This window comes from Taudactylus pleione, unplaced genomic scaffold (assembly GCF_031769625.1).
Source record: "Taudactylus pleione unplaced genomic scaffold, aTauple2 ptg000017l, whole genome shotgun sequence".
Classification (NCBI taxonomy): Eukaryota; Metazoa; Chordata; class Amphibia; order Anura; family Myobatrachidae; genus Taudactylus; species Taudactylus pleione.
In genome coordinates, this window is record NW_028284419.1 from 218,492 (window position 1) to 239,026 (window position 20,535).

Below are 20,535 nucleotides of genomic sequence, written 5' to 3' on the forward strand. Positions count from 1 at the left end.
TGTTTTTATCATGTTCAATAGCAGATTCTATGAGTGTGTCTACAGTAACTCCTCTCCAGCCAGGTAGTGAGGTCTGTACTCGGGTCTTTAGCTTGTCTTTTAGACCATCCATAAGTACCGTGATGATCATTCCCCTGTGATGAGTGCTATCTATAATATCCTCTATCCCAGTGTACCGGGTGATAGCATGCAGAACTTGGGTACAATAATCCTCTACAGCAGTGATTCCCAACCTCGGTCCTCAAGGCACACTAACAGTCCTGGTTTTGGTGATATCCATGCTAAAGCACAGATGGTTTAATCAAAATAACTGAGGTACTAATTAAGTTGCTTGTGCTCAAGTATGGCTATCCCTAAAACCTGGACTGTTAGTGTGCCTTGAGGACCGTGGTTGGGAACCCCTGCTCTACAGATTCACTCTCTTTTTGTTTTATGGTGAAAATTTTACTCCAGCTAACTACTACTTGAAAATATACACCCAATTGAGTTGTTATGCGGGTAATGTTACCTTGGTTACTCTCGTCTGTTAAGGGACCATCTCCATCCAATACGCAGTCCGTGATAAACTTTTTCACGTCTGTATTGTGTGGAAGACAAGCCCTTAACACCACTCGCCAATCTTTATTGGTTGGCTCGTGAGCACTACCCAAACTTTTCAAAAATCTTTGGCATTTGGCTAATTCCTTTTTAGGATCAGGGAAATCATTCATTATGGAATTTAGTTCCGCTCTTGTCCAAGGACAATGCATTGCTACCTCCCTTGTGGGCACTACACCGTTCGCATCCGCATTCCCATTCGGAACAGTTATTGTCCGGATGGAATGCAGACCGGCCGCACTGCTACTTTTGACCTTGTTACCTGGCTGGGGATTGAGTCTATTACTGCTACGTATGTGGTTAACAACTTCCTCTACGGGTGCAGTGGATATTAACACTTCCTGTACTATCACTGATGAAAACATACAAAAAAGATTTACAGATGCACAACTCCAACATTACTCATTATATATAATACATTTTGCAATAGCATTTTGCAAATATTAAAAGAGGTTTTGGCATAATCATGGCCATGGTTATGGGCCTACCCACCGCGCCCAGGTAACCTCTGAGGGTAGGTCCCTAATATACTGGGGTTGAAATCCAGAGCGCAGGACACCCCCAAACCAGCCCAGCTGAGCCACCCCAGGGCATTACTCCAATAAGGTGTAGGATAGATAAGAGCAGCTGCTGCTGCATGTATGTAGGGAGGTGAGAAATAAAGATGTGAAAATGATACATATATATTAAACAAACAATGGAAGTGCTAAAAGTGAAAGAAAAGAAAAATGTGTATATAATGTGATGCCCTGAAGCAGCCCAACCAAAGCAATCCAGGGGACCCACGCCCCAAAAATCAACCCATAGCTGCACTACAGTATAAACATTTTTAGGACTTACCTAGATTGTGCCTCTTGTTAAAGTGCAGTCAAAATGCCAGATCCCTGCTTAAAACCAATTAGGGACAGGTGGGAAGGGGTGCTAGCCTAGATTGAAGGCGTCTCATACCTTCAAGTGTGCATAAGAACACACTAAATATAATATGTGGAAAAGGGGGGCCCTAGACTGCACACCCTGAAAATATATGTAATGGGAGGTGCTACCTGTGGAGACTATTGTTGCAAACATACAAAAAAGATTTACAGATGCACAACTCCAACATTACTCATTATATATAATACATTTTGCAATAGCATTTTGCAAATAATAAAAGAGGTTTTGGCATAAACATGGCCATGGTAATATGGTGGTTGTGGATAGTATGGGTTTTGTGGCTGTGTGTGGTAAGTGGGGTAGGGTTGTGTTTGCGGTGGTGCAGGATTGGTGAGGACGTGTAGCTGTGCAGGTGCATGTGTGTCTGGTAGCTGTGATGTTACAGTCATTCCTTCTATAGCTTGAATACTAACAGCCATTAGCTTCTCGCTCTGGATCTCTCTCTTTTTGAGGATGTTTTTATCATGTTCAATAGCAGATTCTATGAGTGTGTCTACAGTAACTCCTCTCCAGCCAAGTAGTGAGGTCTGTACTCGGGTCTTTAGCTTGTCTTTTAGACCATCCATAAGTACCGTGATGATCATTCCCCTGTGATGAGTGCTATCTATAATATCCTCTATCCCAGTGTACCGGGTGATAGCATGCAGAACTCGGGTACAATAATCCTCTACAGATTCACTCTCTTTTTGTTTTATGGTGAAAATTTTACTCCAGCTAACTACTACTTGAAAATATACACCCAATTGAGTTATTATGCGGGTAATGTTACCTTGGTTACTCTCGTCTGTTAAGGGACCATCTCCATCCAATACGCAGTCCGTGATAAACTTTTTCACGTCTGTATTGTGTGGAAGACAAGCCCTTAACACCACTCGCCAATCTTTATTGGTTGGCTCGTGAGCACTACCCAAACTTTTCAAAAATCTTTGGCATTTGGCTAATTCCTTTTTAGGATCAGGGAAATCATTCATTATGGAATTTAGCTCTGCTCTTGTCCAAGGACAATGCATTGCTACCTCCCTTGTGGGCACTACACCGTTCGCATCCGCATTCCCATTCGGAACAGTTATTGTCTGGATGGAATGCAGACCGGCCGCACTGCTACTTTTGACCTTGTTACCTGGCTGGGGATTGAGTCTATTACTGCTACGTATGTGGTTAATAACTTCCTCTACGGGTGCAGTGGATATTAACACTTCCTGTACTATCACTGATGAAGATGGGGCCACCACATGTGCTTGTTGTGATGGAGCATCTAACATGTATACAGCATGGGAAATGGCAGACATAACAACAGGTACATCATCTGCATCATAAACATTTTCTTTGTGATTACTCAAGAGAGGGTACAAGTTACTTGATACATTTTTATGGGTTTTTACAATGACTGTACCTGCACCCCCATCTGCATAGGGCGGTGGTGGTGCGCGTGAACCACTGGCAATACCTTCCGCAATGCTACCTTGCTGCACGTTTGCAGTATTTCACACCGCGCACGCACCTCAGTTTAGCGCTGCATGTGCACTCTCCTGTAACATGCTCGCGACGCTAATTTGCATCGCGTGCACACCATTAGGCCACGCATCCCCCTCATGCTGCCACAACTTTAAACACTCATTATACTTTATCTTTTTCATTCGAGAGCGCACCATACAGATGCTATCTCAGACATTGTTCAATACCTCCTTATCAAAGCTGCCAATTCTGGGGAAAGGTCTAACACTCTTCATCGTCATTTTAAACCATACATCACAGTACCTAGTTGCATAAGCACCGTACTTAGTATGCATAATATGCCGTGCCGACCCAAGCATCGCTTCCAACAGCAGCACATCATTTAACATCTCTACCGTTTGCTTGGCTCCCATTCTGGGAAAATAACCCTAAGCTTTTCAATAGAGATTTAGACTGGTGAAAGAAAGTCAAGATACTTTCACTTTACCTGTGGACGATATTAACAGGATGCGCCCACACACCTAAACCCTTTTTGACTACCTTTCAACTGCTAGCATTTAGGCATTCCAATAACACCTACCCTTTTCTGTGATTGCGTCCACCCTCTACTCAGTTCACAATCACAATTTAGCCACAACTGTGCGGTTCAATTACAATGATCAAATAACCCTAACTGATCACTGAATACTGTAATCACACTGAGAGCCGAAACTACAACAAAGACAACAACTACACCTGCTTATGTGTATAGACTGCGGTATCTACTACCGAGCCACTAGGCCGACACCAGGTGCCTAGCACTTAAGGGTCCTATATCCTTTAACTAGGAAACATGTTACCCGTACCAACAAATATTCACTGTTACACACCCTTTTCCTGTGCAGAAAAATACACAATTTCCCAGACTATGGCAACACTGATCAAGGTATTTACAACAATGCTATCTATCAATATCACCATGCACTCTCAACAGCTTTTAAAACACGTGGCAGCAATACAGGAAATACGTATACGCTATTGTGCGACTAGTCGCATACACAATAATTCGACTACTACACAAAACGTATTATTACCTTTACGCTATTGTGCGACTTCCTCTTTTTAACATAAAAAAAATCTATCAATGAAGGAAAATAAACTTTTTCCTCCCTTGTCCCTGGATTCTAATCAGCGCTCCTTAAGCCACAATAATAATGGTAGCAGATTTTCAAAGGCACAAGGCGTTCTCCTGCTATGGCGCCTCCACCCTTTTGCTGAGAGATCGCCCACCGAGTGTTACCAAGTGACTGGTAGTGTGATTTCACTGCGAGCCCCCAACTCTCGATTCCTTCCTGTCGATACCTTCTAAAATTGTCGCTATTAGCGTTATGAGTCGCACAAGAAATAAATGCTTTCAGACTTTGAGTGTGGTTCCAAAGCACAAAAAGTTATTATTCAATATAAAAAAACAGATGGTTACACACTGTGATCTAAATAAAATTAGCGCAAATAAATCATACAGACCCAGGGTACAGTTGTTACATACATACGCGCTCTAGACCCAGATACCGGCATCAAAATAGAAACTTCCGTCAACAGCAAAGCAAGAAGACTGCTATCCAGGTTTAGAGAGCCCACATATATACTCTTACAGAGATAGGCAATACACTAGAACAGTTTGGCATGATTCCATTGGTCCTTCTTTCTAGTTCTTCTGTTACAGTATAGTTCATAGGTCAATTCGAATGGACACAATCCAGCCTCCAACAGCCCTTTGTGTCCTTTTTCCCGCTGCATAATAAATCTAAGCTGATTACATTACAGAGTACATTTTAATGTTTAACTCTCTATAGTCCATAGTTTGCAGACACATGTTACGATCTTCTCACCGATGGTACCAGAAATCTGCAAAGACACAGTGGATCAGTACAACACCAAACATGGACTGCTTACTATGTACTAAACCTTAGATATCAAATTACATTTATTTCACAACATTAATAATACTGAATAAACCTTGAATATTACACTTTAATGCTAGGGAACCTTTCTATGTAAGTGTGCAGTGTGTAAGTATTGGGGTTTTGGGAAAAGATGCTAGTTAGCGTTGTGCGACTACGTGTTTGTGGAGTACACCATGGTACGTGTTTTGCAGGGTTAATCATTTTATATGTTTTAGTGACTGTCTATTTATATGGTAAGGACTTTTAACTTCTTTCCATTGCGTGAGAATCGCACGACGCTAAATAGCATAGCTGTATGTACTTATAATGGGCGGAGATTCACTAAAATGACACTGGGCAGCCAGTCACAAAATGGCATCTCATTGCCAGTCACAAAATGGCATCTCATTGCCATTCGCAAAATGGCGTTGTGCAAATTTAATTTGAAACTGATCCTTCCTCAGCCAATTATCAGGCTTCGATACTCCTATGCCCCTTCCTTTGGTAGATATGTTCTCTTCTTCAGTACAGAGTCTGGCGGCTACCTTTACAGCCTTTCCAAATATGTTGCAAGGTGAGAAGCCCCTACCTAGTAAAACTACTAAGCGTCCTGTGTTCTCTTCAGTCTACGCAACTCTCAGATTCTGAACTGCCATATGAAGAGGCAGACGATGCTGATTTTTCTAATACTGAGTCTCCCTCAGGGGAGGAATAACTCAAGTCTAGAATCAATATATAGGCTTTAGTGCGGTGAAATCTGTACTCCAGATAACATGAGCCTGCCCCTAAACCAAAACACCTGCTATTTAAAAAACAAAAGGTGGTTTTGGCAGAGTTTCCTTACTCAGATCAGCTTTCGGAACACATGACAGCAGCTTGGAATACTCCTGCTAAAAAGTTTCAGCCCCAAAAGCGCCTGTTCTCTTTTTATTCTATCCCGGCAGCTGACTGCCAAATGGGAAGCTCCCCCTGTAGTAGATCCCCATGTCTCACATTTGTATAAAAGCCCAATTTATCTATCTCTACAGCTTCCTCACTGAAGGACCCAATGGATAGGAAGATTGAGGCTGTCCTAAAATCTGTGTATTCTCTTATTGGGGCTATTGCTCATCCAGCATTGGCCATGTCCTGGGTGGCTAAGGACATTGAAGGCTGGGCAGATGCTCTAGAGCAGTGGTTCTCAAACTCTGTCCTCAGGACCCCACACAGGTCACTTTTTCCCGGTCACATGGCAGGTGCACAGGTGTGGTCATTACTGGCTGACACATTTTAAAAGATCCACAGGTGGAGCTAATTATTCAACTTGTGATTCTGTGACGAGACCTGGAAAACATGCACTGTTTGGGGTCCTGAGGACCGAGTTTGAGAACCACTTCTCTAGAGGAATCATTCTCCTTAGAGGCCTCCCGAGAACAGATGTCCTATATAGCTAACATCAAGGATGCGGCCTCCTATTTAGGAGAAGCGCTTTGGATACTAGTCTCCTCGCCTCCAAAGCCTCGGCTACTTCAGTGGCAATCTGCCGTAGTCTTTGGCTTCGTTCATGGAAGGCGGATACTGATGCTAAGAAGGCCTTATGATGCAAACACACGATAACACACAGAAAAAAGAAAGGCTCTTCTCTTTTCTTGTTTGATGCATACACTCGGTCAGATTTGCTAGATCATCAATAACTGGGAACGATATTAACGATTTCATGAACGATTTCTGACAGTATTTAAGTGAATGATATCATCCAAATCTGACTGCAAAAACAGTTGAATTCAGATATCGTTATCTGAAATGCGGGCACGCGCATCGTTCGTCGATGCATCCCAAACATGTCAACGATATGAACGATGTAACGATTTTTACAATCGCTATCGTTCATATCTTCCAGAAAATCTGACCATGTGCATCCTCCATTAGAGTCTCTACCGTACACTGGGGAGATCCTGTTTGGCCCTGTAATTGGTCACATGGAGCAGCACGTGAACAGCACTGAATCATACTGAACTGTCACTAGTATTGAGGAGAATAAGTCATGTGAGCGGTAGGTACCATATTGAGTAAGGGAAAATAATGAGAGTAAGTAATGGTATTATCCACTTGGATCTCTCATTTGCTGGACGTTTATTTGGACTCCCACCATCCCTTGGTACTTCATCATCTGCAGCTACGGTTGTTCCCTTGTGAATTGTGCTCCAGCCTCCATATCGCTATTGCTGGATGCCAGAGGATGCCTTGACAGATAATGCAGCCATCATTGGTAAGTTGCATTGCTGCTAATTATTTTCCATCTGGGACTATGTGGAAGGAGCCATACATTCAACCATTGACTATTATACAAGCCTCCAAGTGGATTGTTACAGTAATTTTACAGAATTTTATTCATAATTTTTCAATATCCATATATACCATGCTGTGATCTGCTGAATTGTGCAATGTGCTAGATATGTCTTTTATGGTATTTATGTTTATTTCATTTTAATATTAAATTCATTGATTCTTTAACCATCCATCATATTTTATATATATAATTTTATACATTTACTTTATCCTAGCGCTGGTATTCCTATATATGTTTCCAGAGGTTGGCGGCTCATACATTGTTTGTGCACAGGCGCGTCATGACCAAAGAAGCGCCGGATCAGAAGCCTGTGCGGAGCTGCACAGCGCGTGCGCCTGACCTCTCCTAGGTCATAGGGCTATAATGGTGCTGCACACCGGAGACAGGTATAATATCTGTCTTACAGCCGATTTGAGGTTTCTGGTATTGAGAGTTGCAGGCGTGCCATTAAATGGACGCAGAACCTCCTCCCCACAACCAAATAGTGTCCAGCCGAGGTATAGTGGGCATTTATATGGATTATGCCAGCTAAGTATCCTGTTCGTGATAGGGTATTGTTTAGTGTGCCCTTGAAGACTGTTGGACCTAAGAAGAAAGCTAAAAAGATGTCTATGTGCTGCCTGTGATAACCATTCTTAAACCGATGGTATTCTGTGAGGATTGTGATCAGAAAAATCCTATACCTGTGATTGTCCAGCAGCCTATAACCAGTTCAGGTGTTAATGACAAATCCTATACCTATGATTGTCCAGCAGCCTATAACCAGTTCAGGTGTTAATGGACTGGATGAAAAATCTTTTGTATCTAAAAAAGACTTTCTGTTTATACATACTGTATGTCTGAAAGATCTTGATCTAACATGATGTTGTTTCTTCTGAATAGAGTCTCGCGAGATTTATGAGGATGTGAGAATATTTTTTTGTACTGGTTGAAAACATATACTGTATAAACCATGAATTATAAGGGTGTAAGAGCTGTGTAATTCAGTGCACTAATGATGATGTTAGTGGAGAGCCTGATTCTTAACCCGTGTAGGTTTCCAATTAAGACAAAGCCGTATTCAATTTGAGCGGGCACGCAAGACTTTTCTGCCTCCTGGACTTTCCACCTACATCGCGTGTTTTGTAGGTGGAAAAGTATTGCGCGCGTGCCCGCGTATCCCCGTATTCAATAGCTGCTAAATAGTGTTTTTGTATAAGTCTTGCAGAATAGTATTCTGGAGTATTTTTTTACAGAAAATCACTTTTCCAGCAAATTTGGGGTACTTGAAAATGGGGGTCAGCATATTTTAAAGTTGCTAACGTTAAGTTGAAAAAATCGTGAAAAATCCACCTGCCGCAAGCCCCTGCAATGAAAAAAAACACTTGGGGCATACTTGGGGACTCCCCCAGAGTCAAGTTTGCTAGTTTTTAACTTTGTCCCCCAACATTTTTGTTTTTTGCGCCCAAATTCAATGTGATTTTTTGGGGTGTTTGTAAGTGTTTTTGTTTTTTTTGACACAGTTTACCTTTGGGGGACTGTCTGAAGGCTGCACAGGGGTTCCCGCAATGTTGCACCCCAAAACCCCAATTCTGCACTTTTTTCCGCCTGCTATTCATAGGCGAAACTTTTTCACCTATTACATTGCATTGACTTTCCGCCTAGGCAGAAAGTCTTTCAAATTGAATATGGCGATACTTTTCCGCCTGGCGAAATGACGTAATCGGCAAAACTTTTCACCTCAAATTGAATACGGGCCAAAGAATGGCAGAATCTAAATAAAAGGCAAAGTAATTTTTAATCGTGTTGAAAGTATGTATCGTATTTAGGATGGTGATTTGCTTAATTGGTGCACATTACCTAAGTGGATGCTGCAGTTGCAGAGTTAATGACAAGAATTACCATTCCATTGTGGGATGGGACCGCGGTTAAAGATACCATGGATAAGGATGGAAAATTAGTTTAAAAAAAAAAGTACATATCTCCACTGTGGTATTCCTGAAGTCTGGTATACCTATGGCTCAGTCTCTGGGGGCAATGAGTGCGAATTTGCATACAGATATTGAAGGATATCAAAAATATAAACCTAGAGATAATGCAGAAAGTGATTATATATTGTGGGAAACGTCCTTGGATACAGTGACGTATGCAGCAAGTTCTATGGCTACAACGATAGTAGCAAATAGATCTAGGGTTTACTAAACATTTTTATTAAAAAGTGACCACAGTTGGTGCAGTGGTTAGCATTACTACCTCACATCCCTGAGGTCATGGCTTCAATTCCTGACCATATTAGCTGTGTGGGGTCTATATGTTCTCCAAAAAAAAAAAAAATTGCTACACTACCTTATGAAAGTTCCTTTCTATTAGGAAATAAATTAGATTCACTAATTCATAAAGTGATGGGAGGTAAAATAAGAGATATGGTAAGAACTTACCTTTGTTATCTCTATTTCTACGAAGTTCATAGGGTTCCACAGGACCCTATGGACCCTGCAGTAGAAATCATATCGATTACCTCAAATTAAGCGGATTAGATGCCCGATTACATCATCAAGACAGCAGTATAGAAAGGCCAGGACATACAGACCCGGTCATTGGTACAATTGAAGGTTTCTTCAGAAATTACTAGACAATACTTTCGGTAGAATTCGGCAGTAATAGCAGTAGGAGGAACATTAATACAGTTCTCCAATCGATTCATTGTATTCAGGACAGATGGGTATTGGATGTGATATACAACGGATATCGAATAGAGTTAAAAAAGGAACCAGAAATCGAAAAAATTGTACTATCAATTTTCACCAGCCGGTGCTGTCACTGTCCCAGCACCATTCAAAAAGCGGCTGCTGCTTGTTTAAATTTGGCTCCAGCCATGAGCCAATCAGGAGCGGCCACCTCTATTTGGCTGCTGGTCCGCAAGCTGTCATTGGATCGCAGCTGGCACTAAATTCAAAATGCCACAGAGGAATGTGGGGAAGGGAGCAGAGCGCAGCTTGGTGTAGTGTGTGCCATGGGGCGTGGTGTGAGATGATGGGAGGAGTGGGGCTATGGAGATACCAGGGGTCTCAGGATTTAGGCTTGCCTAAGTAAAGCCCCCCTGATATTTCCATACCCCCCTTTAAAATATCCACTTCGACCACTGTCCTATAGTGTGTGGATCAGAATAACTTGAAACACATGGACTAGACCAGTGGTTCTCAAACTCAGTCCTCAGGACCCCACACAGTGCACGTTTTGCAGGTCACCCAGCAGGTGCACAGGTGTAATCATTACTCACTGACACATTTTAAAAGGTCCACAGGTGGAGCTAATTATTTCACTTGATTCAGTGTGGAGACCTGGAAAACATGCACTGTTTGGGGTCCTGAGGACCGAGTTTGAGAACCTGTGGACTAGACGTTAAAATCTGTGCTAAAATGACAATAGTAATATACGCAAAGCAACATTTTCCCCATTCACCTGCCCATACTTACTACTCACATACTTAAATTGTTTGGTACTTAATTATAAGGGACTATCAGTCTACTTGATGTATATAGGGACACCTTTATTTATTAACTTTAAGTGTCAGAGTACTATAAAGACTACCTACCTGTGTTTATTATCTTAATTATTTGATAATTACATTAAGTACTGCCAGTTTCTGAAACTGTTATTACACATTAGAACAGCTAATGTAGTTCTCTTGCTGCTACATTTCTACGTATATTTAAAAAAAAAAAAAATGAAACGGTCAATCTATGAATTTGTTAGCTGGAAGATAAATGGTCTGTCCTGTACTAATTTTAGCATCATGAAAATATGGAATCGTTCCCTTACTGAAAGAGGAGTAGCATCTTTGTTGCAAAGTAATGGTGCATACACACGATCAGATTTTTCCTTCAGATATGAACGATAACGATTTAAAAATCGTTCAGTCGTTCATATCTGAAGGAAAATCGTTCATATCTGACATGCCTGAACGATGGACGATCAACGATGCGCGTTCCCGTTTGTCAGATAACGATATCTGACATCTGATGGGTTTGCAGTCAGTCTTGGACGATTCCATTCATTTTAATGCAGTCAAAAATCGTTCAAATCATTCAAAACTTTGGTAAAATCGTTCAAATCGTTCAATCGTTCAGTCGTTCATCTGACAAATCTGACAAGTCTGACAAATCTGACCGTGTGTATGCTCCATAAATGTGACCTGCCAGCAGTAAGAAAATGCAGGAATGGATATTATACCTCATCGCATTTCCAAAGAACACAAGTGTCAATATACAATGCAAAATATGCCAGGCCAAAATGATTATGCAAATTGGCAATTGGTTTGAAGGCAGTTGCTTTCCATTTGTCAGCACTGTTCGGCTTATTTAGTGCTTATGTCAGAGGTTCCGAAACGCGGTCCTCAAGGCAGCCCAACAGTTCAAGTTTTAGAGATATCCAATGGTCAAGCACAGGTGTTTAAATCAAATTGACTGAGGTACTAATTAATTCATCTGTGCTCAACCATGGATATCTCTAAAACCTGAACTGTTGGGGGGACTTTGTGGACTGCATTTGGAAACCTCTGGCTTATGTGAAGAGAACATTTATTAAATAGTGAAAAAGACAACCAACTCAGTAATGATTTGGAATAAAAATCTGAGGAATCCTGTGCGGTATCTCTCATGAAAATGCAGCCCCCCAAAAAATGGTAAATATATGATGAATGATATATGTTGAAATCAGCAAAAGTTTGTTTTTTTCTTTTTGTAAATAATGTGGAAGGGTATTGCCCCAGCAATGGGTCTTTGATGGTATTTGTAGGGGAAGTGAAAAGGGTATTCTTTGCAGAAGTCCCAGAGAGAATCACCTGTTACCTCTGATCAAGGAGATGTAGTGAAAAGGTCAAAATTAGGGTTAGGCTGCCAGATGGAGGTTAGGCACTAGAATAGAGGATCCCCAACTCTGTCCTCAAGGCACCCAAACAGTCCAGGTTTTAATTAAGTAACCTGCTTAACCACAGGTGACTTAATTAGTACCTACCTCAGTCAATTTGATTTAACCATCTGTGTTCAACCATGGATATCTCTAAAACCTGATCTGTTGGGGTGCTTTGAGGACCGTGTTTGCGAATGTCTACACTAAAGGTAGGGATGACAGGAGAAATACTCACCGGAATGCCGGAGGATCACAGCTCTGACCTGAAAGTCAGTCACATGACAGCTCTGGAGCAAGGTAAGTCACCGCTGGGCGATATCTCAACATTCTACATTTCATTACGGTCTACACCAGCCCTGGCTAACCTGTGGCTCTCCAGTTGTTGTAAAACTACAAGTCCCAGGCTGCTTTACCAGGTGATCGGTGGGAGGGTGTGCTGGGACAGATTGGCCAGGCCTGGTCTACATGATGAATCCCAACATGGTCTCAACGTCAACATTATGACTGTCGACATATCATACCACACCACTCAGAGGATAACATTGCCAAATGATCTATTATACACTCTGATTCATAGCAATCGTACAAAACGGATGAATTAATATAGGGTGGATTCGCTCACTTCAAGGTTAATCACAGGTACAACTTTGCTGATCCCTACTTGTTATGTACAGTGCATATGGAAAGTATTCAAAACACTTCACTTTTTCCACATTTTGTTATGTTACAGACTTATTCCAAAATGGAATAAATTAATTTTTGTCCTCAAAATTCTACACACAGTACCCCATAATGACAACGTGTAAAAAGTTTTTTTGAGATTTTTGCAAATTTAATTAAAAACAAAAACAAAAACAAAAAAACACTAAGAAATCACATGTACATAAGTGTTCACAGCCTTTGCCATGAAGCTCAAAATTGAGGTCAGGTTCATCCTGTTTCCACTGATCATCCTTGAGATGTTCCTACATCTTAATTGGAGTCCACCTGTGGTAAAATCAGTTGATTGGGCATGATTTTAAAAGGCATACACCTGTCTATATAAAGTCCCACACTTGACAGTGCATGTCAGAGCACAAACCATGAAGTCCAAGGAATTGGCTGTAGACCTCCGAGACAGGATTGTCTCAAGGCACAAATCTGGGGGAGGGTACAGAAAAATATCTGCTTTGAAGGTCCCAATGAGCACAGTGGCCTCCATCATCCGTAAATGGAAGTTCGGAACCATCAGGACTCTTCCTAGAGTTGGCCGGCCGTCTAAGCTGAGCAATCGGGGGAGAAGGGCCCTAGTTAGGGAGGTGACCAAGAACCCGATGGTCACTCTGTCAGAGCTACAGCATTCCTCTGTGGAGAGAGGAGAACTTTCCAGAAGTACAACCATCTCTGCAGCAATCCACCAATCAGGCCTGTATGGTAGAGTGGCCAGACGGAAGCCACTCCTTAGTAAAGTGCACCTGAAGGCCTCTCAGACCATGAGAAACAAAATTCTCTGGTCTCATGAGGCAAACTCTTTGGCTTGAATGCCAGGCATTATGTTTTGATGAAACCAGGCACCGCTCATCACCAGGCCAATGCCAGCCCTACAGTGAAACATGGTGGTGACAGCATCATGCTGTGGGGATGTTTTTCAGCGGCAGGAACTGGGAGACTAATCAGGATAGAGGGAAATATGAATGCAACAATGTACAGAGACATCCTGGATGAAAATCTGCTGCAGAGCGCTCTTGACCTCAGACTGGGGTGACGGTACATCTTTCAGCAGGACAACGACCCTAAGCACACAGCCAAGATATCAAAGGAATGGCTTCAGGACAACTCTGTAAATGTCCTTGAGTGGCCCAGCCAGAGCCCAGACTTGAATCCGATTGAACATCTCTGGAGAGATCTGAAAATGACTGTGCACCGACGCTTCCCATCCAACCTGATGGAGCTTGAGAGGTGCTGCAAAGAGGAATGGGCGAAACTGCCTAAAGATAGGTGTGCCAAGCTTGTGGCATCATACTCAAAAAGACTTGAGGCTGTAATTGCTCCCAAAGGTGCATCAACAAAGTATTGAGCAAAGGCTGTGAATACTTATCTACATGTGATTTCTTAGTTGTTGTTTTTTTATTACATTTTAAAAAATTGCAAAAAAAACTTTTTACACGTTGTCATTATGGTGTATTGTGTGTATAATTTTGAGGACAAAAATGAATGTATTCCATTTTGGAATAAGGCTGTAACATAACAAAATGTGGAAAAAGTGAAGCGTTGTGAATACTTTCTGGATGCACTGTATGTACACTGGACTTTGGGCCCACAACTAGAAGAAATAAACAGAGAAACAACTTGTCACTTAAAAACTTATTTGCCCAAGTTTCTATGGCGCCAAAAAATGGGCAAAAGTTCTATTTGATGCAATTGCAATAGGTAATCTATGGGAACCACAAATAAAATATTAAAAATGAAACAAAAAGACAAGTTCAGAAAATTGTTAAACCACTTGCCTGGCATGGTCATATTTTTCCAACCACACCAGGCTGTGCGTTATCTGATCTGGTCACAATAATGCAACCAGTCAAATAAACAGTGTCGGTGGGAATCTTCCTGCAGCTTGCTGCTCTCTTGCCTGCTCCCTCCCCAGGGCCGGATTATAGGAGGGGCGACAGGGGCGGTCATCCTGGGGCCCCCACACATAGAGGGCCTCCACATCCAGCAAAAAAACAACAACAGAGCACAGGGCTGTCTGCGCTCTCCGTACCCTTTCTCCTCGTCGGCTGCTAAGCTGTTCCCAAGGAGCTTCAGTGTTGTACAGTCTCGCGAGACTTTGACTGCAGAGGCCAGAGCAGTGGCCGCGGCTTGTAGGAGAGAGGCTGTCGGCTGAGTGAGCAGACTGTTTACTCTGCTCCTCGGCGGTCTTCCGTGGTGTGGCTGTGAGCTGTCTCCGCAATCAAGGTCAAGTTTGTTGGTTGCATGCATGCATAATATATAGCTATATATCTATATCTATATATATATATATATATATATATATACACACACACACTATGTATATATATATATATATATATATATATATATACATATACACTGTATGTGTATACTGTGTGTGTATATATATTTATATATATATATGTACATAGTGTGTGTGTATATATATATATATGTGTGTGTGTATGTACAGCATGTGTGTGTATATATATATATATATATATATATATATATGTATGTACAGTATGTGTGTGTATATATATATATATATATATATATATATACATATATGTATATATAATATATATATATATATATATATATATATATGTACAGCATGTGTGTATGTATATATATATATATATATATATATATATATATATATATATATATATATGTGCAGTATGTGTGTGTATATATATATGTGTATATATGTACAGCATGTGTGTGTATATATATATATATTTATTTCACCAAACTGATGTGGCACTTGATAAAGAAACTTTATTCCAACAGGTCACACATTCATAGCAATGTTTCAGTACCCCACCGATACTGTCATCAGGCTGTATGTATATATAATTATATATATGTGTAGATAGACATATTTGAACTTTAAATTCCAGTTGTCACAACAATTGGATTAAAATTTAATAAACTGGAATTTCAAGTTCAAATAAATCAATCTCTCTCTCTCTCTATATATATATATATATTATAAAGAGAGAACTATTTAGTCCTATACTGTGTGTATAATATATATATATTATATATATATATATTATATATATATATATATATATAAAAATTGGTACAGTCAGCATGTGCTGAGTAGTTAATTTCTTGCCGCCCATGTCTGATATACATATGTGTCTGTGTCCAAACAACAACCGCATCCGGTGCCCTCCTTGACGTTTACCCAAATAGGTACCAACATCAATCTCAATGCTTAAGAGGCGGCACTCAGACGACTTCATAAAGAATCCACACGGAGCCTGTATTGTATCTTGTATCTTTAGTCTGGATCCTGACGAAAGAACTTAAATACAAATTCTGAAACGTTGATACAATACAGGCTCCGTTTGGATTCTTTATGAAGTCGTTTGAGTGCCGCCTCTTAAGCATTGAGATATATATATATATATATATATACATACACACACCTTGTAAGCGACGGGACATACACACTTGCCGATGCCGCCAGCGACGGCAGGGGCTATGCTGCATTCTGCAGCTTGACCCTTCGCTAACAATGTCACCCATTGGACATGCATGCATCGGAGCACGCATCATCAGCGGGTACACACTGGCCGGTGTGCCTGATATGTTGCTCCGATACGCCTGATCAGACAACATATCGCTTAGTGTGTACCTGGCACATAACTCTTTTATAACATTGCCAATATATCACTTTAATAATGTTATTGATAGGGGCCCCCACAGACCTTAATCCAGCCCTGTCCGTCCCCCAGTGTTTGCCGTGCTGCCTATGACAGCTGATCAGTCAGCACAACAGGACCCCCCACCCGGCCGCTGCAGAGATTAGCAGCTGCTGGGAAAAAGTAAATTAAACCTGAAGCCACTGTGAAACGGAAAGTCGCTATGTTTCAGATGGTGGCGTTCCGATGTTTGACAAAACTTTATTTCAAATACTGAAAATAAATACATTTTTTTAATGATATCAATTTGGATAAGTTGAAATAGATGTTCTTCACCTAATTCACTCATAAAAAAAAAAACCTGACATCTCTGAGCAGTTTTTAGAATTGTTTTTTTTTTAGCCAGTTAAGTGGTTAAAATGTAAAGAAAAACAGCCAGTCATGTAACACCAGCTACCTAGAGACAGCAAATCACTCAGTGATTTGTATTGCTGGCATTATCTGGGTCAAGTCTGATTACGTGATACAGGTTGAGCCTCCTATATCTGAATATTCCGAAATACAGAATTTTTATAGCATGAGAGAGTGTGAAACCTTTGCTTTTTGATGGTTCAAAGTACACAATCTTAAGGCACAAAATTATAAAAAATATTCTATACAATTACCTGCAGGCTATGTGTATAAGGTATATATAAAACATAAATGCATTCTGTGTTTAGATTTGGGTCCTATTCCCAAGATATTACATTATGGTATGCAAATATTCCAAAATACAGAATATTCCCATATCCAAATTACCCCTGGTCCCAAGCATTTTGGACATGGGAAACTCAATCTGTATGCACTTGTATTAGGACCTGTGCAGTTCTGTATATTTCATGTGTCCCTATTGTTTCTGTTGGTCTGCCTTTCATATTTGTGCAGCCTACTTTTGTTTAAACTGTTTTGTGCCTGACCTTTATACTGGTAGAAGACAGATCTTATAGCAAATTAGAAACAAACATGAGTCTAGTCCTGGGGTAGAGTGCATTTAAAAATGCTCCTTCTTTCTTCAGGGTCCATAAGGCTCCACAGGGAGACATTGGGGTATAGGTGGGACCTGGAGGACCGGACACCAACAGCAAAACTTTTCAATCCCGGGATGCTCCGGTCCTTCCCCTTATACCCCGCCCACAGCATGAGGGCACTTCAATTTCGTTGGTGTCTGGCAGGAGCTGAACCACCATTATAACAGAGGGCTGCATTAAGAAGCACAAGCTTTACTATTATGATTTAATTAACTTTTTTTATTTTTTACCAAAACGGGTGAGCAGCACCAGACTGTTCTCCGGACATCTGTGCTGCCGCCCCATCACCCCTCCCCGACACTGTGACACCAAGCCTGTGCTAGGTACTCCCGGCGGGGCTCCGAGGGGGACTAGCTAGCAGGCTCCCTGGACCCCAGGGGACAGGTAGGGTGGAACTCCATTCGGGGGGACGCGTGTATTAGTGCAGTCATGCCTCCAGTCTCAGGACAGACTGGAGGCACTGATGTGGACACTGGCTCGCCCACTGGACCACCAGGGCATAAAGATACTGGCACAGAGGCATATTATAAAGGCCAGGGGATAAGGTGCTCTCCCTGCAGCCCCTCCCCCAGCTCAGGGCACCATTCCACTGCGCGGTCTTGGTGTTCCATGAGCTGCTTCTCCGGCCCCTCAGATGCGCGGCTGCACTTTTAGGCAAGCAGGTCTCCAGGAAATGCTGGGTCCAGTCTGCCTGTATACCTCTCCCACGCGCCAGGTTATATAGCGTTAATTCTATCCAGCCACTGTGGTCTGTGAAGTTGATTTTAGTGCCCATTGCAGACATGTAATGTTTTTTTTCTGCGTCTGTATGTGACTTGTGCTAGCGCAAATCTCTATTTTCTATACTGTCAGTTTATACCTGTCTCTTTTTTTCTACTTTACCCTGACATACTACTGTATTGGGGGTTCATTGTATCTCACATCTGCTATTTAAGTGTGAGGACTATCACATACTATATAGCGCGGTTGCACACTACATTGTGCCATATTACATATACTGCAAGGTGTTCATTGCACTGTATCATACTGGGTATTCTTGTGATGATGCCTGGCAGAGGAAAGAATAACAAGCAGTCTGATGCTACTCTGATATCTTGCAAGTCCTGCTCTGTGGGATTAGCCACAGAGGACTTCATTCAGGATGGTCTCTGTATTAATTGTTACACAGGGTGTGGTAGGAATGACCGCCGGACATGAGCGTGGCCATTCAATTCCCGACACAAGTATGCTGAAGAGCACAGATCCCGACATTGAGTGCAATGTTTAAATAAATATGTTCTTTAGTCTGTAAACATTATTGCACTATGTGTTCCTTATTCAGATTCTATTCGAGATTTAAATTACTTATCAGGAATTAGGAGAAAAATTAGAGAACTTCAGGAGGAATCATCATCTAAAGACATACCTTGGCTATGGTGTTATATGCCAGCTTGTTATTATTAAATGTGAGCGCAATACTTGAATAAACATTTCATTTAATCTGTGATAGTATTACATTGTTTTTTTCGTTCCTTTTTTGAGAGATAAAATCACTTGAGGATTGAAATTGGGGACGCAGTAAGGGGTGATAGAAACCTCAGTGACAAATTCAAAGTGAAAATTTGTGTAAGAAACGGAATGGGATTGAAATACCGGTAGCGCAACAGCCACTGGTTCAAATCCCGACAGTGAGAGATCCCAACGGGCGTTGATAAGTACCCTAACCCTCCTTTAGGGGTGTCTAACCCTATCCTCCCCCCAGGGGTGCCTACACCTAACCCCTCCCTCCCAGCACCCTAAGCCTAACCCTCCCAGGGTGGGCTGCTTAACCCTAACCTTTCCTGGGGGGGTGTCTAACCCTAAGTCCCCCCAGGGGTCCTTAAACCTAACCCCACCCCCCCATCCCCGGGCTAAGGGTTATACTTACCAGTCAGCGGACGATCGAGATGGCGGGGGTCAGTCCTCCGGCGATGGGATTAAGATAAGGGACTTAGGCGTTGAAACGCCGACCCCTATCAGGCAGATCCAGTCGCAATTTAGACTGGCGGCATTGCGTCTGCCAGTCTATTAACTACATCCCGTAAGACACTATAATAGCACAAAACTTTGGGGAACACGTGTTTAGGAGCCAGTGTGGAACACTATTCTCTGTTGTAATCAAGTTTATTTTTTTGAGTGTGGTGAAGGCTCTATTTGTGTTACACAGGCAGCTTTGCACTTAGTTTGCGCATGTCTGAACTAATTTTTGTTGAAATTTTTCACAAATGCTGGCAAAACTTGTGTATCAAGTAGCAGTCCCCATCGTAGCTCCACCTATGGGATGGCCACAGCAGGTACCCCCTTGCAAATCTTTTGCCTCCCCCCATGGATAGATGTACTGTCTACCTTAGTACAGAGTTTGGCTAATACCTCTACAGTTTTTCAGCAAATGTTGCAAAAAGATAAACCTTTACCTACTAAACGTACTATTATATCTTCCCAATCCACACAGTTATCCGATTCCGAGATATCATCTGGGAAGGCAGAAGACGCAGATCTCTCTCACTCTGACTCCGTCTGAAAAGAGGAGCCGCCCTCTAAACTAAATATACCTGCTCTTGTGAGAGCTGTTAAAACTACTCTACAAATAGAAGATGAACCCACTCCTAAGAAAAAAACATACACTTTTTAAGCGACAAAATGTTGTTTTACCAAAGTTTCCTCACTCTGACCAGCATTCTGATCACGAGTGAAGCTTGGAATATGCCCGGTAAAAGGTTTAAAATTCTAAAATGGTTCAGTTCCTTTGACCCGCTTTCAACTACTGAAGGTACTAAATGGGAAGTTTCCCCTATGGTGAATTCTCATGTAAAACGTCTGGTTAAAAATGCCACCTTGCCCATTCATACTGCAACCTCCTTGGAGGAGACCACAGATAGATGTATAGAAGCTTGTCATAATTTTATATACTCTCTTACTGGAACTGGAGCTATTACTCATCCTGCTAGGGCTACAGCCTGGGTGACAAAAGCCAT